Consider the following 20749-nt stretch of genomic DNA (forward strand, 5'->3'; position numbering starts at 1 on the left):
GTACTAAGTTTAGATGTTTTGTAATACATTTTAAGAATCTGGTGTTATTTTTCCCCTTAATTTCGTATTTAGTTTGGCGCAGAGGGTATTCGACGTTGAATGTATGTGTTGCTGCTTTGTCGATTAGCGTTGACAAAGTGCTTGATTTGAAAGCTATGTCACATTTTTGCATCATTTGCAACAAAATAAATAGAATGGCATGCAATCTTCAGCCCGACATATGTAAAGCGTAATATAATTGTTGTGCAAATTATAAAGAAGCAGCTTCGGGTATGGAAGCAGTTGGTGCTTATTCCCTGTTTGAATGATCTATTACATTACGAAAGCTGAAGCACACGGAGTATTACGAGGATGGGGATTCTGAGGGGTTTTTAATTGTGAAACATATACATGGTAAAGATTCGGCCAATAAAGTGGAGTGCATTGAACATGTACAGAAAAGGGTTGGTAGTGGACTACGAAAAGTACAAAACTCCGCTCCTGAATGGAAAGGAAAAAGTCAACTGACTGATTCTTTTATTGATAAACTGCAGAATTAGGGATTGCAATTAGAAGTCATGTTTGAAACTTAATTGAGATGCAGCAGGTTGTACTAACTGCTTGTTTCATTGTAGCTCTTCTTCGAAGCCAATGCCCTCCTCAATAATCAATGAATTGGTGCAACTATGAATGTGTGATTGCAGAAATCAGGAAAAATATCAGAAAGAAAAATATTAGGCAAAAAGCTCTGGCATATCAATATATATTTTGAATTTAATTAAACCTACATATATGGAGTTGACTATATAAACAAGAGTTATTAAAAAGTGTCTACATGGCAAAACTCAAAATATCAAGGAACGTTTTAATGGCATTTTATTGCAAATTGTTCCGAAAGAAACATTCATAAACTTGCGAATATTAATGTTTGGAGCAAATGTAAGTGTTGGGTTATTTAATGTTATTTAATGATGAATTTATAGGTTTGCTTGAAGCATTTTCAAGGTTAGGTATGTGCACTGAATTTTACACTGAGCAGGGAATTCGAAAACTTGATAAAGTGCAAAATCATTACTTTTGGGGGCATTCCACGAGTTTTATAAAAACCCAAAGAAAAAATTACGCTTTGTTCGAAAGAAAAGGTGCAAAGTGTGGGAAGAAAAAAACAAGGTGTTAAGTCACAAAGCAGGGGAATTTTAATTATCAGGGATGCTTCTTTCACTAAGAAATTGTTTTATGAAAACTTTAAACTTGTTTTCTGAAAAATGTTTTTCCTGTAAATATTGCCAATGGTAACAGACATAACTCAAAATTTTATCGATAAAATCTAATGATACTTTCTATACATGGTTCATATAATCTGATGCATGCTCTGAAGGAAAATATTTTAGAAATATTAATTAGAAGTTGAATTGTTTCTTTTTATTTTTAGATTTTGGATGCAATAATAGGAAAATATACAGTAAATACTATACATTTTGACATATCTCAAGAATATATGAATATTTCTTAATTATTTTGCTTCATTGCATACAAAACAAGTGTAAATATAAATACAAATTAAAAAAACTGCATATTTATATATACATTGTTCACCGTGGTTGTTGCCGCAAAGGCAAAATTTAAGCAAAAATTATCCTTTTTTTCATTATTTTTCAAAATTAAAATTACTTAGCATTACGTTTTAAATTGTTTTCACTCATTAATATGCTTATCTTCAAATTAATATGTTTATAGTTAAAATGAAAACCATTTTTTAAAAAATGGTACCCGAACGAGGTCGGATACCTTAGCATTGTTATGATATTTGCACTTGCATAGATAATTTTAGTTTTTAGTAAAATTATATGAAAAATTGTGGTAGTTTTACGCATAATGCAATATGAAAGCTTAACAAAAACGATGCTTTAAAGGAAATATAAAAATACAGGGGGAAGTCTATTTGACATTGAGTCGATAACTATCTCGTTTATTTAGGGAGATTTCGCCAAGCTGGCAATAGCTTTGGCTACTAATTTTTGTCAGAAAATTTGGGAAAAAATCGCCAAATGCAGCCAAACTTGGCGAATATTTTGTGACACTTTGGTCTAGTCCCTGTATAAACTGCAATGGGCATTGTAACTGAATAACTATAACTGATTCTCTAAGCATCTCTAACCGTACACGAACCTCTTTGCCTTCCAGTAATTTCGAAAAGCAGAAGGTTCTAGAAATATCTCGGTAGCCGCAAGAAAACTATATAAGACCAAAGAGAGCATTATTTTCTCAGTTGTAGGTGTTAGTTGTTAGTTCAGCTTTATTCAAAATATTGAGTTATCTCTGTGTTAACTGGCTGTTCAGATGAATTTTGCATTCATTTGTGTTTTAACGTTGCTAGTAGTTTGAAGTGTAACTACTGATTGTGCTCTGTAATACTGGGAAGAGCTGTATGAATATTTTTATGGAAAGTTCCAGAACTTGTGAAGTGTTTCTTTGTATAAAGTAAATTTTATCAAGCTATCATAAGTTCTGTGTGCATTCAATGTATTACTAACTTGTTATGCTACAGTACTTTAGCTTTTCAACAGTTAATGAAGTTTCTTCTTCTAGATCAGTTCTAGCTATAAGATAATGGGTCCACGTCGCCACCTGTACAAGGGTGGCTGGGAGATAAAGTCGCTGAACACTGGTAGATCGGCTCTGATTCAATTCCAGGCGAGCGAGCTGACTGCATAAGCGTTTTCTCGTTTTTTTACCATGTGTGAGTGGGTACGAGCCAGTTGCCTTTAGAACGCCCTCCACGAAGGTATCTCTTTAGACAGATAGTCCACGCGAGCTTTGTCATAATCAAATAATTCAAAACAAAACAAACTAACCGTACAAATCTGCAGTCGCTAAAATTTGCGTAGTGCTTTAGGTTTTGAAGTCAAGTCAACGTAAACTAATTTTATCATTTTCCCACTGAAAGCGAGTGCTTTATTAAAATTTATTTATTTATTTATGCTTTTTGATGTAAATGCAATGAACAGAAGCATATATTATATTTGACGTTATGCATAAAATCATAAATTACTTTATATATAACGTCGAATATATTTTACTCTTCTGTTAATTGGATTTGATACTTCAGTTAATTGGCTCCTCTTTTATCATAAACATACATTTATGATAAATCTAATTATCAGCAGTGTTAAATTATATTTTATTCTGTTTATGAAATGGTCAATTTATTTTCTTCTTTAATGCAAAATAGAAGAGTACAAATATAATTAGCAAGAATACAAATTTTATTAAAAAGTGAAAAAAACAAACACTTATCCCTTTCCTTCTTTTACTTATAATGCATGCTGTAAGATAAATACAATACCGAAGATACAAAGTATAGCTTAGATAGAGCATTTTTTACGTAATTTTTATGATTTGACTTATCTTCATTATATCTGACGCAAAGACACTGGAATTTTATTTTCGAAACATTTCATCACATTTTATTTTCGTTTCTCTTTTCTACGGAATATTTAAATAAAGGAACAAACAGTTGTTATATGCTATTCAAATCTAATTTCCTTCCATTTTTATTATATTTGAATAATTTAATAACAGATGAAAATGTTTATTATCACGAAGCTGTAAGGAAAGCAGGTAATGTTAGCAGTAATGCAGGTAATGCAGGTCTCAAGATTATTTCAAAAATAAAACAGTTTGTATAAGCCTGTGTAATGCGTCCTAATTATATTAATATAAAATTCACTGAATAACATGATCTAGACATTGTTAAATTTTTTACTCAAATACACCATATAATTGACGAAAATGCTTAACGTCCATTCATGAATTGTATTGCTTATATTCAGCATTTTAATCTAAATCTCACACTAAAATTAATTGTTTAACGTAGATTTATTAAGGTTAGAAAACTGCTAAATGTAAACATATGGAATTACGTTACAAAAATTATTTTTTTGCAAATATATTCTTGTACCTGAGCTTACAGTTATAGTACAAGAGATAAAATTAAATTTTCATAACAGACATATTCCTCCCAACAGTAGCGTTATGTTTTACTACTATTTTTTTTTTCTTTTTTCTAGTAACGCTAAGTTAAATTTACAGTATTTATTTATTCTTCATATTTTTTACTTAATCAATGCTCATTTCCATATGATTGTTTTACTAACAACGCAAACATTAGAGCAGTGGTAGCTAAATTTATGAAGCTTCTGAGATCCGGTATAATTTTAAAATCCTTCTGTGAGATACCAACCAAAAGAACTATCATTTTCATAATAAATCTTACATTTGTTTATTTCATATGAACTTATATTTCTAGAAAAAAGTGTTGCGTGCGCACGGGTTCGTAATAGATTGAATGCACAATCGATAAAATGTTAATAAAATTTATTCTTATCCCAAGAAATAAAACAAAAGGCTGAAATGTTTTCAGAGATATTCGTACAATATCGCAATATCTCACAGTAGTTATATTTTAAACTAATAAAATGTTAAATAGAACTCAATTAAAAAAACGCACAGGGAAAGCTAATCCAATCTCACCTCGAATCACTAGAACTAAGTAAACAACTGAAACCACAAGAACTAAGTAAACAACTGAATTGAGGTGCTTCGATCAGGCTTTTATAAGCTTTTTAATCATGCACCAGAACATACTGGTCTTTTCTCGATTTTCTGGATAGGAAAAGAGTACAATTATGAGGTTTCTATTTATACAATTTTAAATGCCCATGGTCCTGTATTTTTACTTTTTCGGTGTAGCTTTCTCTTGAAACTTGTCCCACGCTGCATTGCACGGGGAAATGAAAAAATTTAATAATAATTCTACTGAAAATCCAAACGACGCCTTTACATCCCCAGTCGGACGACATGGTAGAGAGGTTCAATCGAACTATCCTTAATAACCTTTCATTGGTACATCATAATAACCTCAACAAACTAAATACAAAAATAACTAAATGCAAACTAAATACAAAAACCCTCTCTTCCCAAGGACTGCACCTCCAGGGCAGTACCATCCCTGGACATGAATTCAAATTTACAACTAATGCATCAATACAATAATAAACATTACCTTACAATAACGACATAAATGTTATGTGCCTTTTTAGGAAAGACACATAACAACAATAATTAAAATTTTCCTAACTGGCTAACCTACTTCTATTCATAAAAATCCATTGCGTTGTGTTTGATGTTTACCTGATTAACCCCTAATTCAAATTTTTGGTGACCTGGTGAATGACATGAATAAATCAAATAAAACATACACTTAAATATTTCAATGAAAATAGGATGGTTTATTTAGAAATGAACATCTATTAATTCAAATAATCATGTGATACAATCAAATAAAAAAATAAAGCGATATTCCCGAGAAATGTCAAGGAAAAAAATTAAAATAAGATTATATCTAATTTGTGAATTTCACCTTTAATACAAATAGGTTTAACATTTTTCTATAGACTTATTTCTCCATATTGCACATAAAAATTAATTACTATTAAGTTCAACATATTTCATAGACTGTTTTTTTTTAAAAGGTTTTTCTATAGAACAATTGCTAATTTCTAATATAACAATTGAATTTACACTCTTATTGCACAAAAAAAAAAAAAAAATCCGTTATCCAAAGGGAGAGCAAGCTTAACAAAATTTCCTGGTGGAATTTAGTACCAATTATTAGCACTAATTTAATTTTTCAGTGAACATTTCTTTACTGCTGAACTACAAGAGATATTTTTTTTCCTTTTCACTTTCTGAACCTTAACTAACAATTAACTTTAGCTGAATAATTCAGTTTACTCTAACGGTTCTTCAGATAACAACAATAAACATAATAAAACAAAATAAATTTCTTTAAGAATTAGCATTTAGAACTTGAAATATTCTACCAGAAAGCTCTAATAATAATAATAATAACGAATCAAATTAACCTTTTTACTTCCTTGTACGAAGTAAAAAGGAAGTATTGTAATCGCGAAAAGTTTCAGGCAGCATATTTCAACGAAAATATCCATTTTGACCGCTATCGAATGCAATTTAACGATGGTTTTGCGTGATATTTGTACGTAAGGACAGAATAAAAGACTAGTTTTCTCGAAAAAAAAAATATAAAACTGCTTTAAAATTAATTCTAAAGAGAATTTTTCGTGGCGTCTGTACGAACGTATGTACGTACGTATCTCGCATAACTCAAAAACGAGTAGCCTCAGAACGTTGAAATTTTGTACATAGGTCTGCTATAACATGTAGATGTGCACCTCGTATTTTGGTTGCAATCAGCCGCACCAAACGTATATAAATACTATATTTATATATATATATATCCACTTTGTTACTCGGCACAGTGATCTCAGTTTCTTTACTCTTATATGTTTGTAAATTGTACAATCTTTGCTTTAACAATGATTGAATTATGTTGTTTTTATCTTCCGGTTAAGGATTTTATGTCTTTCGTAATTCTGGAAGAAATATTTGTACAATTATCAACAATTTAAAAGCTGTTTAAGTGCGATTAAGTTTTAAATAACATGGCGGACATATTTGTTTACATTTGAAACAGCAGAATTGTAGATTTTTTGCCAATCTAGAGAGACTAAGCTTCGCAACAACAAAAATAACGCCTTCATTTATTATTGCGAATTAAATCATGCCTAATCCTTTCTGGAATTTTTTCGAGGAAATAAGTGTTTAAGATTTACTTCGTAATTTTTAATACAGATATTTTGAGTTTTTATGTATTTGTTCCTTGTCGCGAAGTCAGAACTGAATTAATTGAATGAGAAATACTAAATCGTCTGTGAAAAACTGTTTCTTTTCTGTTTTGTTTGCTTAATTTCTTTCATACATCGTTCTAGCTTTATTATAGTATTTGAATAGAACATGTGGCAACGATAAGATAATTTTTCAAATGATATAAATTTTGTGCATTCAGAGTGTCGTTATAGTAAATAAATATAGTGAATTTTAAAGAGCGCATTTATTCTATTGTGGTTTATGCGCTGTTGCCGAAGTAGATTTAATTCAATCCAATCAATTTAAATGAAATTCAAGAAACAAATGCGTATAATTTAATATTCCGTACAAGGAAGTCATGTGGTGTACACATCAGATTTTTTAGTCTTATCTTTAGGAAACTTCAAGAATATTATTCACATAAAATAAACCAAAACTCTTAAGCAAAAATTTTATGCATAACTCATTTTTATCTAATTTACTTGGAAAAATAATTTTTCTTTTAGCTAACAATTAATATCACCCACACCTAAAACAACTCCGCGAAATCTCGAAGACCTTAAGATTTAAGAAATTTTCTGATTTTAATGAAATAGCAAGGGAAAATTAAGTTGAATAAAATCACAACTTAGCTACAACGAATCATTCAGGTTACTGAAGCTCCATGTCCCAGGTCTCCGGAAGGAAAAGTGGAACAGCAAATTCAGGATATTGAAAACTGAATATTGACCAAGAATGTTGAGCAACATTGTTGGACCGAAAATCACACTTTCAATTTTTCTGCTGCCAAAATTATTCAAAAACATCTTCCATTGGAGAACTGGATTTTCTAGAGGTATTTCACATTCAAAAAAAATCTTTCTGTTCTAGTTAACGATCCTAATTCCAATCCATCTTCGCTTTCGGCCTTTAAAGAAATTATGTTTTAGTTCTGGTTTCACCAACAGATGGCGCCACTTGCTAATTCTTGTCCAGGCCTTTCTTATCTTATCTAATCTTTATTTCCTATCTTATTCATTTGCGGTTTTGCAAATGGGATGGTGTTTCGGTAAAAATCGAAACTAGTCCTGTAAAAATTTTGAAAATATTACGCTGATTTTTGTTGTTTGACTTCTGAATTAGATGTTTACATGTAAAAGACGGTCGATTCTCTTCATCTGTAAATATCATCTATGTAAATTCATTCTTCTACACATGTAATCATTTTGTAGTTTGTAGCAACTATTCATGTCTCCATTAAATATTCAAGTTATTTGTAAATTGAACTAGTTTATTAGCCCCTAGACAGCCAAAAAAGAAGTACGTTTACAGACATCATATTTATTCCTAGACACTAAGTACCGATTCTACAGTATTATGGCCATAGTAAGGAGGTAACCTATCATAATGAACGACTTTAGGTTTAGAGTTGGATGCTTTACGGATCCGAACCACCACGTCGTCCAGCCTGTTTAGGAACATCCCAAGGTGATTTTAACGCCACTGTGAGAGCTCCCGATCTAAGGATTAACCTAACGGGATTGTAGGTCTCACAGCGGAAAAGGATGTACAACTCTAGCCGCCGCCACAGATCAACGGCATTTTTTATAATCAGAATCAAAGAAAAAAAAGTTTACAGATACATTGCAAGATTGAGTTTAGACTAACTCTGCTCAAAGTGCAGCGTATACATTCATATTGAAATGGGTAGATGCAATTATAAGATAAATGGTAGTTAAAACATTATCACTGGATTAAACTACTAACATAAGCTAAAAATAAAACATTAGCAGGAAAATATGTACAAAACTTAAGTAAGGATAACATGCAGTATTTCTTAACTAAGGATAACATACATAATTGGAATAGAGATAATTTAATTCGTTATCTATGAGCAAGAGGGAGGTTCAGTTGAAGCTGTTATACTACTGATTAAAACTGAAATGAAATTAGTTCAACTCCTCATCCACTAGACGTACTACCAGTACATAAGATAGGAAGCAACATCTCATGCGCACCCATTGGAATTCTGTATATCATAATAGCACTAAAGCTGAGCTAACTTGCTTATTTTAGGTATTGAGATGCGGTTCATTAGTACACTGAAGACCAATTGAATGAGAGATACTTGTCTAGTAGCGCGTAGCACCACCTTTCGCCTTGATGAAGGCTCCAAAATCGTCTTGCCATGAATTCGACAAGATATTGGAAGCGACAGGAAGCCATACGTTTCCACGACCCCTGAACAATCTCTCACAATTCACTAATGTTAAATGGAAGGTGGTCGAAGCCTCAAACATCTCTCTCAATTGCATCCCAGATGTGCTCTATCGTATTCAGATAAGATGCATTTGATGGCCAAAAAATTACGTGTAGGTCTGTAGAAGGTTTATCCAACCATTCCCATATACAGAGGCTGTTCACACATTTTTTAGACGATGTACATTGTATTCACAAAACTAAATTACATAAAATTCTTGTGTTTTAAATGTTCAGTTTGACATCCCTTATTCTGAACTATTTTCGACACCGCAATTTCCAGGATAATAATGCCTTTTGAAGTGGCAGAAGAGGTATTCTATCCCATTCCTCTCGAACAGTTTTCCAGAGTCCTGTTAGGGTTTTGGGACAACGTTTGGATAATGCAGTTTTTAAAAGTCCGAAAGCACTAAAATCCATAGGTGACAGACACATCGGGAGATTTAGTAGGGATATCAGTGAAGGGTATAGCCTTGATACCAGTTTTTTGTTCCATTTCTTTTAGGAAATTTACAGTGGATTTTGATGTGTGAGTGCTAGCTTTGTCTTGATGGAGTCTGGAGTCTCACAGATTGATTGCACTGTGGGTAAAGCGATGGCATTTCATTCAGAAACTTTGGCGATAAAATATGTTCCTGATAGTATTTGGAGTTAATCTTGACATTTTTTTTTTTTTTTTTTTTTTTTTTGCACTCTCTTTATTTTTAACTTGCCATTATAAGAAAAACCAGCAACAGTCATGAATCCCTTAGAAAAACTTTCTTTCGATTCTTTTAACCATGTACTTAAATTTTTCTTCCCTTTTATGATAATAAATGGCTCTTTTTTTGTTACAATCATTTAAATACACCCATGCTTTGTGTATTGTGACAATGTTTTTCCATTTTTCTTTGGATAAGTGTTTATCATATAGAATTCTGCAGCGTGTCCTGCGTTGAGCAATATGCTTTGGAAGAAGACGATGCACATTGCGTTTTTTCCCTTTCTTAAGATTTAAATCAACGTTTATCATTTTGTTTACAGTGGACACCGAGTATTTTAATGATTTTGCAACTGTCCTTTGACTAGGGGGACTTTCTTATAACATTAAACAACGTATCTTTGCAATAGTCGAAGATGTCCGTTTTTTCCTTCGATACTTGTTTGGAATTTTTGTCCCACTTGAGGCTCCAGTTTGACGTTTTTTTCCTTTTTGTTGATGATATTACCTATCGACGCTTTAGATATCACAAAACCATGACTCTCACATCGTTTTTGGATAACGGAGTATGCATATTTCTCTTCGGAAAGAGCGTAAATGTAGCCTTCGAACCACTGCTTTGTTAAATTCGCCATTTTGAATGAAAACAAAACTTTCAAGCCACAGACGATAATTTTGACTTTTAAAAACATAGTACAATTCCAATTACTTCTTTTGCAGCAAACGAATTTTTATTACCGCTTACCAAAATCGTCTAAAAAATGTGCGAACAGCCTCTGTAATTCGTGAGCGATGGCACGATGCATTGTCTTGTTGAAAGATAATCTGTGCAGTGGGCTGTCGAAAACGAACATAAGGGAGCAGATGGTCGTCAAAGATATTCCGATAACATTTACCAGTGAGACACGATGTCACACGTCCCAGAAGCCCCATTTCAGTAAATGTGAACTCTACCCGGACAAGAATATCACCTCTGCGATCTTGAAGATTTCCCTGGTGGGAGGAAGTGTGTATCGCTATATATGGTTTACGCCGTACACGTATTCTTCCATCGGCATGTACCAAAGTGAATCTTTACGCCTCGCTCCAACATATTTTCCACATTTCGACAATCCAATGGCGATGTTCCTGCTAATCGTTGCGTCATGTTTTGTACAGTCAGCAGAGGGATTGCAGTAGACAATGGCACCTGTACCTCACTGGGAAGAGATGATTTTGTATGGTATGGCAGCTTACACGTTGCTGCGCACCAGCGTTAAATTGACTGGTGATCTGTTGCACTGTGGCCTGTCTATCTGCTCTTACAGTGCGGGCTAGGCGCCGAAGACCTCTGTCATCCACACGCTGTTGTTCGCGGTAGATGAATCTTCCAGAAATGATTTTACTAAAATCGATGTACTCACGGTATATTCTTGACACTGTGGCGCATGAAACTCCAAGTGCATGCTTCTGAAATGGAGTGACCCATTCGTCGCGTCCCAATGATTTGACCACGATGAAATGCGCTTGGATTCGTAATCTTACATATTTTGCTTTTGACTACTATTGATAACGTGAGCAGTACTCCTTATCTTGTTAAGCTGCTGCTTGCGTCCTTTCCAGGCTTGCGCACAGCTCAAAATTTGCGTAATGTCAGCTGTCCTTAATTACTCTTCGGTGTATGTTATAGATAAAACCAGTCGCGAAGCTTTTGTGAAGCCTAAATTTCGTAGAATAATAGTGTAGGAATACCAAAAATGAATTGAATGTACAGAGACATTCTTAACAGTAAATGGAATGACGTTGATCTAACTCATGCTCCACGTAAGTTAATATCCAACCTTATGTTAAACAATAAAAGCAGAAGCAAAAGTTTTAATGAATAAAGTGCAAAGTGACAGATGAGCGAAACCAAAAATGGTAGACGTTGTTCACATTCACAATCGATAAATAATGAACTAAAAACGAAGCACCATAAAGCAAAATTCATAAAAACAAAAGCATGCATGTATGATTGTTATGTTAATCACACAGGCCCAAGAGAAAAATTGAGCTCAGTAACTGTAAATAATATTTCAGAGTTGCAGAATTTGAAAGAGATTACGAAAGTAATGAAATATTTTCCCTTCTTTACTGGAAGAACATCTCTGCATAAATCATCGCCAATTCTCGCCGACTCTAAGAATATCAATACTGTTTTTTTTTCTCTCCTTCAAAATGGCAACAAAGATGGAGAGAAGCAGATGGAATATTTTCTTTAATTAAAATAACAGTCGCGTCGAAACAAACGCATTAAAATGGAAATGTGTTTCTCGGGAAAATTATTATCGCAAATGGAGTTTGAATTCCGTAATTAATTTCCGACTACGGCTGCGGTGGCCAGAAAACTAGAGACACTTTTCGATGTAAATGAGTATCCTCTTTCTCTGACTTTCATTATTTTCGGATAAGTGTTTCTGATATCGTGAAGAAGGAATGGTTTTCCGATTATTTCGAAAAGTTGGAACAGTGGTTATTTCCGTCACCATCATTCGCAACCGAAGTCACTGTAGTACGAGAAAACTGGGAATCCGATAAAAGCCGTCATTTTTGGTTTTCTTAGAGCGTGAAATTGCAACATTTACGCTTCGACTATCATGCTCATTAAGAAAGAATAACAGAACTTAAGTAATGATAAAGGAAAGTAATTTGATTTAAAAACTTTTATTTGGAAACTTCCCATTGCAACGTAACAGCTAAAACACATAAAAAATCTTAAACGTCATGCGATTATTTATCGTTTCTGCTCAAATAAAAATAATATTTGCTGTTGCCACCTAATAAAACTAAAATTTATTGTTGAAAAACATTTAAAAATCAGCTTAAAAAGAATTAAAATTTTATAAACTGTAGATTTAATTCTTCCCTTTGTTGAACTACAAATGATAAAAACGGAAATATCAAAATACGAGGTGGTCCAAAATCATTGGCAGCATTTCATGTTTGGGAAAAAAAAAAAAAAGAAAACAAAATGAGGTACGTACACTGCACAAAATAAATATCGGACAGTTCTGCATCTCTCGTTCTACTGGACAGATTGTTGAAATTCAACTTGCGTTTTTCATGTCTCGAAAACGCAATTTAGGATATGTATTCGATTTATATATAGCATTGTTCTAATATAAGTATTTTGACACAAAATCGGACTTTTTCTGATACTTCTATTCCACCACTCGAATTTTGCCAAATTGCGAAGTTTTGTAAAAATCGCACAAGTAAATTTTAAAACATTAGCGTCTCAATATTAATTGATTTTGGTATATATTTATTAATATATCTTTTTTATTAAACTTATTTGATTCTTCCTTTCACATTTCGAAATTTAGGTTCATTCCAAACAAAATTTGCTCATTTTTTATGATTTATTTTTTAAATTTGAATTTTGAAATATTTTTATAAGTTTTTCGAAAAACATTTTGAATTATAATCTGTACAATTTTTATTTATCTTAAAGTAGATGTATTTCTAAGCATATCTGCAACAAATTACAATTTTTTATTTAAAATTTCCGCAGATATACGTGAATTTATATATTGGCGCGTTTTGAAATTTAGCATATTTCTTGAAAGCGATAATGACATCAAATGTGGTTTAGGCACCTTGTTAAAATTATTTGAAAGAAGAAAGATGTGACTTTTCTTCCAGTCCTGCACAATGGCACGAACAGGAAAATCGGTAACTATATACTAAGAAGTTCGCCAAGTGAATTATTCCTAGCGCAAACTGAAAAAAATACGCCAAAATAAATTTGTGAATGTCTCCGTAAATTTCGCACCAAATTTTATAAAATTTTATATTTCAATCTGAGTAATGAATCGAAATATGTAAAAAATGTGTACGTTATTTGAGAAAAAGTGCGATTTTGTGTCAAAATACCTATGTTATAATAGTGCATTTTATAAATCTAATATATATCCAAAGTCGCGCTTTCGAGACATGAAAAACGCAATTTGAATTTTGTCAATCTGGCCAGTAGAACGGGAGATATAGAACTGTCCCTTTTTAGTCCAAAGGGGCTTTGTTCCTGAAAGACTATTGTTTTCGTTTTGCGATTTTGTGTTGGTTTACTATAAATGTCCGTTTCACTTTTTAAACTGTTGCCACCAAATGTTAGAGACCTGTGTTATATTTGAAGAAATTAAATAATTAGAATCTTCATAAATGTATGTAGGTTTCTCTCATTGTGATAAAACAACGGTATATAGAGCCATCGAATTTTGAATGACGTAATCCTACTGCGAATATGGGCATATGGAAGCCCAAATTTGAAACTTGAAATTTCTTTTATTGTCGATTTCATATTTTGTAAAATTTCTAATTAAAAAACTCAAGGATTTCAAAGCGAGCAATGGCAACGTTGTACAGAAAAAACATTTTTATCTCCAGCGCGAGAGACTCTGTATCGGAAATTCTAAAGATATGCTCAGTTTAAAACTATTTTGCGGTATTGCTCTTGAACTGAATTTTATGGTTTAAGTGCGAAGAAAATGATATTTAATAAATAAAGGTGTTGCAACTCAACTCTTGCTGAGATCCGGAGGCAGGATTATTTGATGAATTTAAAATCTGCTCATCATTCCAAACTGGTGAAAACAAGAAACTGTTTGAATAAAGGAACTATTGTATTAGTGCATGGAGATAAAATTCCACGGCTGATGTGGAAGATGGGCATCATAATCGAAGTCTTTTCTGGGAGAGATGGCAAGGTGAGAGCCTGTGCTGTCCGCTTGCCCAGTGGCCATACGATTAAAAGACCAGCGCAATTACTATATCCAGTGGAGCTGGAATGTAATAAGGACAATTACAGCAATTGTTCTTCCGGGCGAGAGGATGTCACAACTCAACTCTTGCTGAGATCCGATGGCTGAGTGACGTCATCTCGAACTATGAACTCTGGCTTGGAGATCACGAGAACTCGGAACTGAGAAATCACACGCTGCGTCGCGCGAAAATTAAAACCTTTTTCATTATATAAATATTCTGTAACCATTTGCCTCTTCATTAAATGTGTTTGTGTAAAGAAAGTATTAATCATTTATGGATTACTCCCTTCAAGATTTTGCAGATAGAGATGCACAGAAGAAATCAGTTTCAACCTATGGCCCTGGCAGAACCCATTGTAACAAGGTAAGCAGTTTTGTTTTACCTTGATGAATTAGTTAGAAGTAACGATAACGATAAGGATATACAAAATAAACAATAAAAGGTAACAGACAAAATGTTAAAAAACGTCCCTTTGGACCTAATTTAAAATCTGAAACATTTCGGATTTTTTTTTTCGCAGTACATGTTTATTGTTTTCTTGAAAAGACAATTTAAATTAAATTTGCATAACAAAATTTTAAATATTAAATAACTTCCACATGAGTTCCATTAGTGGCACGCTGTTTAAACATAAAAGTGTTCAATAATAATTTTGGACAACTCTTGTATTATAATTCACAAAGTATGTCCACGAATGTCATTACGCTACCTTTAGTTTCGCGATCATCGGTCATAAAAATGCATCTCGTGGGAAGAAAATGTCTCCCCCCCACCCTCAAGAAAATCTGAAAGCTTTCAGATTTTATATTACGCCCAGAGGGGAGTTTTTTTAACTATTAATTGAATATCATGGTCTTCTCACTTAAACAATAAAATTCAATTTAACAGCAACATCATAAAATATTTAAGAGATCATAACTTTAGAATTTCCAGTACACAGTCTCGCACACTGGCGATTTTTTTTAACAGTGCTGCCATTGCTCGCTTTGAAATCGTTGAGTTTCTTAATCAAAAACTTGTAAATGCTTTACAAAATATGAAATAGATAATAAAACAAATTTCAGATTCCAAATTAGGGCTTCCACGTGCCCATATTTGGTAGTAGATTACGTTATTCAAAATTTGATGGCTATAGGTACGGATTTTGTTTTTAAATGTGAGAAATATACATATATTTATGTAGATTCTTCATGATTGAATTTCTTTAAATATAATACACAACTGTAATATTTGGTGGAAACAATTTGAAAAGTGATTCGCCATTTACAGTGAATAGACGCAAAATGCTAAAACGAAATTAATAGCCGTTCTAGGCAAATTGTCCCTTTGGTCTAAAAAAATGTTTCAAATGACGTGAATGCTTTGTGTTGTGGAATTTTGATAAAATAAAATAACGTAACTTTGTAAAAATTACGAAATCTACATTTTTTACTGTCTAACGTTTGGTATATTTATATTTAGTAAAAGTTTATACTCAGTCCAAAATCTAAAACTCCCATATGACAATAGTTAAGCGAGATATTTAACTTTAAGATTTAGGATCTTGAGAGATTTATCACTGTATCAAAAATTAATCCTTTTCGTTTTCTTGAGGAGTTAGTTAAAAATAAGTTAAAATAGTTCGAGGATGATTACATTTTGCGTTTAATGTCAGGCAGTGATATTCCATTGAACGTTTTACAATTTGTGATTTTTTATTTCTATTATATTGAAAATACATATATAAAACTTCCAGATTGCTATTGCATTAAGTATATATACATTAATTAATTCAAATTATTGAAATTATTTTGATATCTGAACCTATCATAAACTCAGTAAGTATTCAAAATATGTTTAGTTTCCTATGTAAAATAACAGCTGATTTTTTTTTCCAAGCATTAGTACACGTTCAGTAGAATTTAGTATTTTTTGTATACGATTTTTTTTTTCTGATATCGGTTATTAAGCTATTTTATTTCGGAAACCGTTGAGCACGCTCAACGGTTTTCAACGGAACAAGTTTGGCTCAACGGAACGGCTCAACGGAACAAGTTTGGTTACACATTTTCTCGAAGGATGTCGCCACTTTTGTTTTCTTTCTGTTACTCTCGTTGTTATCAGTACAAATTCTATTGTTATTCTTCCAACCTTTACAAAAATCTTTTACGTCTGAAGAAGAGTGCTGTATGTCTAATTACTTCAAAGGCGATAGAGATGTATTCAAGTCAGTGTAAGGCAGCTTTTTTTGTTTAATTTTATTTTTTAATTTGGTGTATTTCTCTTCTAATAATAATAAATTACATTACAGTGATTTTGTTCCGATTTTAAAGCAAGTAACTGAATTGAATCGGAAGATGTAAAAATGGGCAGTATGGTGAAAGTCAAATTTTACTGAGGCAATAGAAAGCTATTCATTCCTCACAAGAATGTCAGAGGACGTTTATAAAACGCTGAAATGCATGGATCCTAGTTACATCGATCTCACAGTTGTTGACCTCTGAGATTCATATTAGAACAAGATAGTATTTTTTTTTTCTCCTTTGAAATTTGACTTTTATCACATAGCCCATTTTCCATCTTCCAATTCAATTCCTTTGAAGATTTTGTGCATCTCTTCTCAATAAATTTTTCAAATTCTCATAGCGTAAAAATATTTCCCTGTTTAGTTCCTTTTCGAGATACCCCGACAGGAAGAAATCATCCGGTTCAGCAGCCATATCTGAGGTTTTATAAATTGAGATTGGAGTAAATTACTATATTTTGATCTTTGAGAAATATTAGTTTTGTTTTAGTAGCAAATGAGGCTGCAGAAGCTTTAACAAAAATCTCCTTCACCATAACATACTACCTGGGGAAATAATACTCCCAAAAATATTTAAAATTCTCTGAATATTGCATTCATTGTTGGTTGAACCAAAAGAGATTTTTTTTATTCCCATTTGCAAGGAATTTTCGCATTCTTCCGTGCTTGCCACTGTGGTGTAATTTAGAATACGCCCAGCTAGCACTCATTTTCTCCTGTTTACTTGCATTGAAATCGCGATTTTTCTTCAGTGGCACTCGTTGAAACCTTAATTTGATGACTGGTACATTAACGTATGGGAGAGGAGTATGTAAAGGAATTATAGAAATTCTCAGTGCTCGTTCTGTCAGAGTAAGAGGTTAGCATGTTCAGGTAGGAATTCAAAGGTTTCGAATCTCCGCTAGAATGCAGATGAAAGTTTTCTTTTCAGAGTTAAAAAATCTTAATGTTTTATACAATAGTAACCGAAAAGGAATTAGAAATACGAATATTCCAATGCTAGCTGTGATAGCCTCACCAAAAGAAAAAGCACGAGAGAATGCAGCAATTAACGGCGAGAGAGATGGTTGGGAGATAATAAACCAAATTCAAAAAATAAAATAACGAACAAAAAAAAAAAAAAAAATAACGTCTTTAAGATGAATAATGATGCTGATGGAATTAAACCTTGCCTATTTTGGCCACGACTGACGACCTGAAGTTTTTATTTATTTACTTGAACTGGCAAGATAGATCCTAGATAAATTTATGGTTCAGTATTATTTTTTCTCTTGTATGTGTGTGTAAAATGAAAAGATCATGAACATTGCCTTTACATGCTAGGCAAATTTATCCTTCTGAGGAGGATAACAATTGTGTTTCTAAGCTATCTTTTCCTCAATTATGTTTTACTTGAGAAATTAGAATACTGTTAATTACGACTAGGAATTTAGGCATACCTGCTGGTGATACAACAACGGGTTTGATCCTATTTTTCAAGCCTCTGTATCGCTAGTTTTGTTAGTTTCTTTTTGCGTCCTTTCCTTTCTAAATTCTAGCAATTATTTTTTTTTATTTTTGTTTCAATTATAGCAATTCAATGTTACAATTCCTTTCATTTTAAGAAAGATTTGAATTATTCTAAGGATTCATCAACGTTCTGAAGATAATTTAAATTGAAGAGTTAATGTTTTATGAAATTTTAGCAAAGGTATGGATCCGATATTAAAAAGCAAATCCATACAAATGATAGTGAATGAACTGTCCTTAACATCCAGATACATAGCTGCTTTATTAAATATCTCTAAATGTGCATTCTAATATTATTCAACGACATCCTTTATAGACCTGGGCAATGAAATTTTCAGGAATTTGGATTCTACAACACAGTAAGAGATCTGGGGTTTGAAAAGCGAACAAGAAGGCAGATACTTGAAGGAAGTGCAGAGATTAATTTATATTAACTGCAAGAATATACTTCTAGTAATTAGTATACAATTTTGATAATAGGAGCTTTCAATATCCAAAATCACGAGTTTACGTAACTGAGAAATTTAAACAACTGTTTTATTTGACAAATGTCTATCTACTGAAACAGCGATAAACTATACACTATAGAGGACGCAAAGTTACAACCATGTCTTCTCCGGGATTCGAACCTGGGCCTTTTAGTATCGCAGTCTGCTCCCCTAATCATTATACAGTCTGGGTGGCTCCAATACATAATACAGAGAACACTTAAAGTATTATGGGTGTAAAAACGCGTAAAACAGAAAGTGATAGTGAGTAGTAAAAGTGTTCCCTAGTGCTTTTTGGAGAAGCATAAAGGTCGTCTGAATGATAAAGATTTCATACCTCGGTATTTCTGGGTACAAACATATTACATAATTTATTCACATTATGAAATATATTCACTTTGGAGTAGCAAGATGAAAACAACTCATTAGAAAAAGTGCAAAAAAAGCTTACTTATTAAATAAAGAATGTATTTTTTTTTTGTGTGTGTGTTAGCACATATTCATTTTTATGCATATTAATTTTTATGCATATTAATTTTCTCTACAATTTTGATTTTGTAATCAGAAAATTAAGTAAAATACTGAGATAATCTTTAAATAATCCAAATTGTTTTGAAGAATATACTTTCATATGGTGCTTTATTAATATATTTACAATCTATTTTTGTTGCTTGATTTAGAATGGCACTTAAAACAAACACTGAAATAAACCAAAATAAACCTGAAGACAAAAAGTGAAAATAGATTAAAAAGAATGATGAACTGATCATGTAGGAGAAAAGAAATTCTTTTAGCTATTAATCTGACTTAACTAAATCTCTTCATCTGAAGTGTCTTTCCAACAACATATGGTGGAGACATTTGCTATACTACCGGCAATGGTTCGGGAAAATGTAGAATATTTCAGGCATTGCCTAAGAGGATCGGCTGCAGCAGATGGAAAGCTACCAACCATATAATAAATAGAAGAGCTTATTTGTGATCGCCAGACAATAAACTATTATTGTTATACCCGAAAATTCTTCTATAGAAATATGTTCGTTCACTTGGTAATAAAGAGAAGCTCTTAAATTCAATCAGTCTTTTACAATGAAGTCGTTTAAAATAGATTCACTATCCTGACGTTTCAGTATACTATCACGTGACCTTTATGCTAAAAATAACGCTACATATATGTTGCTGCTTCATAAGCTATTGACTGGTATATTAAAATACCTTTGCTCTTTATTCGTTTCGCACCAAATTCGTCTCGCAGTGAGCATTGTATGCTTCTTTATAGGTTCCGGACAATAAGATATTCGTTCTGTCAGTTTTAGTCTTATGGACATCTACAACAAAAAGAAACTGATTATTTTGCTTTTCATAAATGATGGCGTACTGTTGCAAAAAACGGAATTTTGGGAAACGCTAAGTGTTATGTCATAGTTTTCTTATAGTTGCTTTAAATAAGCCTTTTTTTCCTTAACCTGTCACTGCGTTTGTTGAGTCTGCCTTACACTGAAGTGACAAAAGTCATGGGATAGCAATATGCAAATATACAGATGGCAGTAGTATCAGGTAGAAAATGTATAAATGCGAAGTGCTTTGGCAGGGCTTTCATTTGTAAGCCCTGCCAAAGCACTTCGCATTTGTTTCATTTTCATTTTGTGTTCAAGTTATTCATGTGAAGAGGCTTTGACGTGATTATGGCCGCACGACGAGAATTAACAGACTTTGAACGCGGAATAGTAGTTGAAGCTAGACGCATGGGTCATACCATTTCGGATATCATTAGGGAATTCAACATTCCGAGATCTACAGTGTCAAGAGCGTGCCGAGAGTATCTAATTTCAGGCATAACATCCCACCATGGACAGCGCAGTGGCCGACCACTTGCACTTAACGACCGAGACCAGCGACGACTACTTAGAGTTGTCAATGTTCACAGACAAGCAACATTGTGTCAAATAACCGCAAAAATAAATGCGGGACGTACGAGGGAAGTGTCCGATAGGACAGTGCGGCGAAATTTGTCTTCCTTGGGTTATGCCAGCAGAAGAC

The sequence above is a fragment of the Stegodyphus dumicola genome, chromosome 10 (genome assembly GCF_044657685.1).
Source record: "Stegodyphus dumicola isolate Sdum_Otavi_A_Nest chromosome 10, ASM4465768v1".
Taxonomy (NCBI): Eukaryota; Metazoa; Arthropoda; class Arachnida; order Araneae; family Eresidae; genus Stegodyphus; species Stegodyphus dumicola.